The following is a 7,281-nucleotide window of genomic DNA, read 5'->3' as shown; positions in this document are numbered from 1 at the left end:
GCGGTGGCGCCGCAGCAGCAGTGCGCGAGCGCGGGCACGAGGAGCCGACGCACGCGGGCCGGGCGCGTCGGGCGCGTCCACGCAGTTGCAACGCCCACCCGTGTGCCGCGTGCCCCTGCGTCCACCGGCTCGGTGAAGAGCCCCATGACGACGACGGAGAAGATCCTAGCGCGCGAGCCTCGAGCCTGGGGAGAACGTTTGGGTGGACGTTGACGTGCTGATGACGCATGATGTCTGTGGTCCGGGCACCATCGGGATCTTCAAGCAGGAGTTCGGGGAGGACGCCAAGGTGTGGGACCGCGAGAAGGTCGTCATCATCCCTGACCACTACATCTTTACCAGCGATGAGCGAGCAAACCGGAATGTCGACATCCTCAGGGACTTCTGTGCGGAGCAGAAGATTAAGTACTTCTATGATATCAAGGACCTCAGCAATTTCAGAGTATGCCTTACTGATTCATTCCATTTGTAGCTTACTGATTAAAAGTAAGATTTATGTGCTAAAAAAGCTTTGAACTTTTGGGTTGTAGGCAAATCCAGACTACAAAGGTGTTTGCCACATTGCGCTTGCCCAAGAAGGTCATTGCCGACCAGGGGAGGTATTTGAGTGGCTATACTAAGTATGGGAAGCTTGTGGTTTTGCTGTACAGGCTTAACCTGGTTCTTGTTGATGTATAGGTTCTCCTTGGTACTGATTCTCATACCTGCAATGCTGGAGCCTTTGGTCAGTTTGCAACTGGAATTGGAAACACTGATGCAGGTTTTGTGATGGGAACTGGAAAGGCTCTTCTCAAGGTATGCAAAAATGTTAAATTGCTTCTATAATTTGAAAATAGTCCTACAACGGAGATGGATACAGATGCCTCTTTCTCATTATGTGCAAACCAATCTTTGGTTCTATATCTCAATGACGTTTCGGGGATTCGTCATTTGTTCCTCACATTCTGTAGGCGATTATAATATTTTTACCAATTTAAATATTTTGCACAATATGAAAACTTCAGATGTACATTTGTTGATAAATTATATGCTGGATCATCCAAATGCAGAAATATTGGGTGCAGTATCTGATTAGCACCATTCAAAGATCAGTTATCCATCTCTTTTCCATATTTGCATCTTGTATGCTTCTCACATTCTGTTTATTTTCAGTGTGATAATATATTGGTTTTGAACATGCTATCTTTGTCATATCATGGAAAACTTCTCTTTTTCTTTCCTGGATACAGCGTGTTCCCTATGAAAAAAAAAGGGTATTCTGATCTGTTAAATCTTATTTTCAGGTGCCCCCAACCATCAGGTTCGTATTAGATGGAGAAATGCCACCTTATTTACTCGCTAAGGATCTGATTTTACAAGTAAGCCTACAAAATAGTTGTGGTTATGCTAAAATTTATTTTTCATCAAGATTTCCTCATTGTTACCGAAATGTCTCATCCTTGGACATGTCTGTTTACAGATTATTGGCGAGATATCTGTATCTGGTGCAACATACAAATCGATGGAGTTTGCTGGATCAACAATAGAAAGTCTAAATGTATGTTCCATGTTCATAAATTGGTTAATTAGTTTTCATTAATTGTAAAATTGAGCTTAGTGTTTTCACACACTTGCTAGATGGAAGAACGAATGACACTGTGCAACATGGTTATCGAAGCTGGTGGAAAGAATGGTGTTGTGCCTGCTGATGAAACTACATTTAAGTACCTTGAGGTATTGAAGTATGTTGATAGTAGGACTTAGGCAGTATGCTTTTTCTTTCTTGAAGTTTGAGATAACCACTGGGCGAAAGAACAACTATTAGCTACCAAAATTTTTATATCATGGTAATTGCGACATCATCTGCCATCCTCTACACTGCAGGGTAAGACATCCGTTGAATATGAACCTGTCTATAGCGATGCTCAGGCAAGGTGATTACAGTCTCTCCTTGCCCTTCTCGTTCTTGAGATATGTACATCAATCTAGACAATTTAATTCAAAATATAGTTGTCATACAAACCATCACTACTTGTTAGTTGACTTCAAACTTATAATCAATAAAAGGGCTGTCTATTATGCATTTTATGGACTAAAATGTTTGGTGTTGACTGCTGATCTTTGGTTAACCCAAGACCTTACAGCTGGAAAACAACTTTTATGTTTGGCACAGTGAAGAACATATCATATTAACAAAGTCAAGATGAACAAAGTTTCCAGTAAACAATGCCCTTGATTCCAACCATATAGAAATTACTAAATATAAATTTGCATATTGATTAATTATACAGAAAGTTGAGCTCTTCTAATACTTTGTGAAGGGTACTTAAAGAAATTTGAAATAACCGGTTCTAAACTATTTGCTTTCTTCAGCCGATCACAATAATGTAGAACCCCATGGTCTTAGACATAATTGGCTACCTCTTGTGCATCTCAGTAGGCGACATCCTTTGGGAACGTTAGGATGCCCTTGTGCAATTGTACAAGTCGACATTCACAAAATATTGCTCATATTTTCTGATGTCTTACGTACGAGAATTTGAATGCTGCTGTCCAGTGTTTGTGTTCTCCTTCTAGATTTATCATCCTATGGTCTTGTGTCATGTTATGAATGGTGATATGCCATATTCACAAGCTTTTGATTTCTGCTCTTTTTTTAATTTAGGACTCAACTACAAATCTGACGTCAGATTTTTTACCATGGCAAATCAAACGTTTTTATGGCAATTTATGTTTGCTGACGATGGCAAGTTTAGTTGGCAAGCATGGCAAATCTGCCTCAGTTCATTTTTTCCCCCCAGGAAATTGCCGTGCTTGTGAACTAAATTTGCCATACTTAAAAATCTGATGTCAGATTTTTAACCATTATTTTATCGACTTTCTGTTTTCAGATTTTACAGTGACTACCGGTTCGATGTATCTAAACTGGAGCCAGTAGTTCCCAAGGTTTGTTAACCTTTTCTACTCTTTTCGATTGATTAATTGTTTCTGCCAGTTCTCTTGTATAATGATGTAATCTCCTTGAATGCGCAGCCACATTCTCCTGACAACCGTGCTCTAGCTAGAGAATGCAAAGATGTCAAGATTGACCGAGTGTATATTGGTTCTTGTACTGGTGGTAAGACTGAGGACTTCATTGCTGCTGCAAAGGTGTTCTTAGCTTCGGTAAGAAGCTTCAATCCCATCTTCTTGTAGCATGGTGATATATAGTCAGGATTATGTTATCTTTTTATGCATTTGGGCATACACTTAGGCATTGGCTATGTATTTTGAAACTTGCAGAGTATGACTATTCCAATTGTTTTGTAATTTTATTGCTTTTATAGGTTTCTTATGTTGTCTTGCCTCTGCATACTATGAACTCAACAGAGCAGTTATTAGAATAGGATGTATCTTAGGTTTTCTGTAATGAGGACTGGTAGTGGGCCACGCAAGCTTCTCCTGCAGTGCAATGAATGAGCTGGTATTATTATTAGGACAGGTTCAGTATGCACTTTGAATTGGATTGGATCTAGTTTTAGGACTAATTGGCAGTTGGTTAGGTTCAAGAGACACACAGATTGATTTTGTTCCTACTGCAAGAGCCTATTGTGGAACAGGTTTGGGCTCACCTAATTAGTCCTGTGTACATGGACAATCAAATCAATGCACAAAGGGCATTAGCTGTTTTATATAGGTATGTTTGGATTATGGAGAATTTTCATGGCCATATGGGTTGACATGCTCTGGAGTATATGTACAAGCATCAAACTAAGTTGCGCTTGGATTGAAGTTTAGTATGATTGAGTTGTGACCAAGAGTCGTTTATAGAGAAAGGTAATGTCAGTGTTTGGATCATTACTAGAATTTAGGCATCTGCCTCACTGTAAGAATTCCAACTTGACTGACTGATATGGCTGAATGACCTAAAGTATTATCATTACTAATTTATTTGTCACTATATGCAAAAACATCTTGGGCCATCCTATTCCTGTAGTTCTTTGTGCTCCATCCTAAATATGCATTTGTGACATATTGCAGTAGTTAAATCACACGAATCCATGATTACTTGACTTGCTACAAATTGTTTCCTCAATACAGGGCAAGAAGGTTAAGGTTCCCACTTTCCTCGTCCCTGCGACGCAAAAGGTGATAATCTGCAATAAAATTATACATATACAATCATCTTCCAGTTTGTGTTACTAAAAATGATGTTAATTGTGTAGGTGTGGATGGATGTTTATAGCCTCCCCGTACCAGGATCTGGTGGCAAAACTTGCTCCCAGATATTTGAAGAGGCTGGTTGTGATGCACCAGCTAGCCCTAACTGTGGTGCTTGTTTGGGTGGTCCTCGTGATACATATGCACGAATGAATGAACCTACGGCAAGTATCTTCCAATATTTCCAAATATAATTCTGTACAATAGACATGCTGCCTGATATCTTCTATATCTAAATAGCTAAGCCCCACTGACCTATTTCTCCCAACATGCAAACATGCATGATAATTCCCACTCATTTGCACTATTTATATTTAATAAATATTTTCGCAACAATACCATAATCAAACACAATAAATCATATGTATTTTACAGTTTTTTCTCATATTATTACTCCAAATATTCATGTTCCATACAACCAATTCTCATTCAAATATATTGCAAAACATTCTCGCAACAACGTGTTGGGTATCATCTAGTAAATGTAGAAGGGAGCTTCTGTTTTTTTCTGAAGGTTAAGGTCTGTTGATTCTCTAGAGGAAGGCATTTGACCTCAAATGCAGATAAAGGCCTGCTTTCCTAAAACAAAGGTTTCTTGAACTGCCACATCCTCACATTGTTGGCTCATCTCACCCACGGTTTCAGTTCTGGTATGGAATTGCTAGTTGAAGCCACCAGTTTGATTAGGTTGCTGTTCGTAGGCACAGTGAAAAAGAATACTGAACAAAAATGCTTATTTAGTAATTTTGATCCCCTACTTAGCAGGCCATACTACCAAATCCTTCTGACTGGGACACACTTATTTGCTTGAGTTATCACTTGCTAGATGTTCATGAAAGCTAAAACTGCAAATGCTGTAGAACACTTTTTTATGGACTCAGGTAGAAGGCCTTGGTGCGTTGAGAGAAATTTTGAGTGTGCTGCCATTTGGTTTTGTTGACAGATTGTTTTGGTGATATGTATTTGGGTGCAGGTTTGTGTATCAACGACGAACAGGAACTTCCCGGGAAGGATGGGCCACAAGGAAGGGCAGATCTACCTGGCTTCTCCCTACACCGCAGCGGCCTCAGCCTTGACGGGATATGTCACGGACCCAAGGGACTTCCTGTTGTAGTGATCTTGAAAACAATGAATTTGCGGACCGTCCTGTACCGGTAGTCTTTTTGGCATTTGAAATTGTAGTTTAGATGTGTCATGTGTGTCTTGCTGAGAAATAAGTTTCTCGCAGTTGTAACTGACATTGGTTTTGTTGTATGCTTTTTCGCTGGCATTACTGAGTGGGCTACCAGAAACAAACATAACTGTTACATCGTCGTCACACAAAAGACGTTCTTCTAGGATGATATATTTTTCTGCATGCATATTGGAGCACCCACGTTATGTGTCCATTGTGCTTGTCAAACTTCATACACCTGGACTAGTGCTTCACCATCTTGATCTCTATGTTGCTGTTGTGGTTGTTACTGGGCCTTTTGCTGGTGTGTCTGGAAGATGGTGAATGTGATTTTTTGCTTTGTTTAGTTAGGTCACTCAATTTAGGGTTGATCAATGTCTTTGTAATGGCATTGTAGTAATAGTGATTAATGTACTGTGTTGTTAGGTGGTTCTGTAGTAGGGTTTACAATGCCCAGTTCTTTTAATGAACCTGATTATAAAGGTCACATCTTTTGTAGTACTCCATCGGTTCAAAACCGCTGCACTTATTTTGGATTGGAGGGAGTATCTTTTAAAATATTGCATTTTAAGTAACAATGATGACAAATTCACTGTGACTAGAGCATTCAGAAGCACACAAAGGGATGAATGAACATTCAGAAGACAATGACATTGACATAGATGATCTAGATGAGAAATTTAATGCTAGTGATTGTGTGATAGACAATGGAGATGATGATTTATATGAACAAAAGTTAGGTCATGTTTACATGGAGGCACCATAATTCAAACCTTGAAAAGAATTTATCATCCTTTGAGGAAATTAGGCAAGCAATCTCACAGTATGCACCATGACCACCCTCTGTCGGCATGATGTGTACTTCACCAACAACATGTGTGGCATCATCCTCTCGTTTCACCATCCGCCTCGGTGCTCAACCATGGCGTCATTGTTGTCGATGAGAGACACATAGTGGGGTGGGGGGGGGTGGGTTCACGAAGATAGAGAGAAGGAGAAGCCTATTTGTGGCGGTGTCAATGCTGGATTCAGTGAGGGCGATGATTTCGGGACTAGGGCATCGCCGGAGATAGGGATTTCGTTTCTAAATCGGGGATTTTATGGATGGAGCTTGAATTTGAACGCGAAAATTGCATAATGACTCTTTTTTTAAGTAAACCAGTGTCAATCATTCATAAGGAAAAGTACAAAACTCACACGTAGCCACGATGTCGAGGCAACCAAGAAACAACAAGATCACCACTTTGCGAAAAAGACATAAAAATACAAAGAAACCCTCAAAGGACCCAAAAGCAAAACCATCATTAGTCGCCGTCATTGCCGAAGCTTTGACAGACAGAGGGGAGACGGTAGTTTGCTTAGGAGTGACGAAACACCAAAGCACACAAAGCTGTGTTTTAAGCCAAAGAAGAAGTTCAGTGCGTAACCCAAGACCTTGTGAATCATCGGATGGTGATCTTCCGCACGCTTGTCAACCCCCGTCCCTGTTATCCTCGTCTACGCAATCAGAAAGGAGTCCCAACACTGTCTTCCATGGTATTGAAGCCAACACCACTATGACAACACTATTGATGACAAAAGGACGCCACAAAGCCGTCGGGCGTCGTCGACCTCACTTGGCCACCGGAAGAAAGTTGTACTACTACTACTAGGTGTCGTCAAAGTGATTGACACTTGTGGGTAAAGTTGTACACCCTTGCAAGGTTAAATCTGTTCGAATAGCCATGTCCGAGGTTAAGTGACTGTCGTGGTTCTAAGTCTGACAATAGAATGGGGGGTAGGTATGGAGAGGCAAGATCCTAGCTATGGAGCAGTTGTAAAGACAAGGGATGTACGAGTTCAGGCCCTTCTCGAAGGAAGTAACAGCCCTACGTCTCGGAGCCCGGAGGCGGTCGACTGGATTATGTGTGTATAGATTACAGGGATGC

The 7,281-nt window shown here is 40.8% G+C and overlaps 1 pseudogene; it reads left to right on the top strand.

The window, feature by feature from the left end:
- Positions 1–129: 129 nt before the first annotated feature.
- Positions 130–5,293, top strand: LOC119362875 (annotated as a pseudogene).
- The last annotated feature ends 1,988 nt before the right edge of the window (positions 5,294–7,281 follow it).

The sequence above is a fragment of the Triticum dicoccoides genome, chromosome 2B (genome assembly GCF_002162155.2).
Source record: "Triticum dicoccoides isolate Atlit2015 ecotype Zavitan chromosome 2B, WEW_v2.0, whole genome shotgun sequence".
NCBI lineage: Eukaryota > Viridiplantae > Streptophyta > Magnoliopsida > Poales > Poaceae > Triticum > Triticum dicoccoides.
The sequence above is the reverse complement of the archived record's forward strand: the minus strand, read 5'-3'. Positions and strand labels throughout refer to the sequence as shown.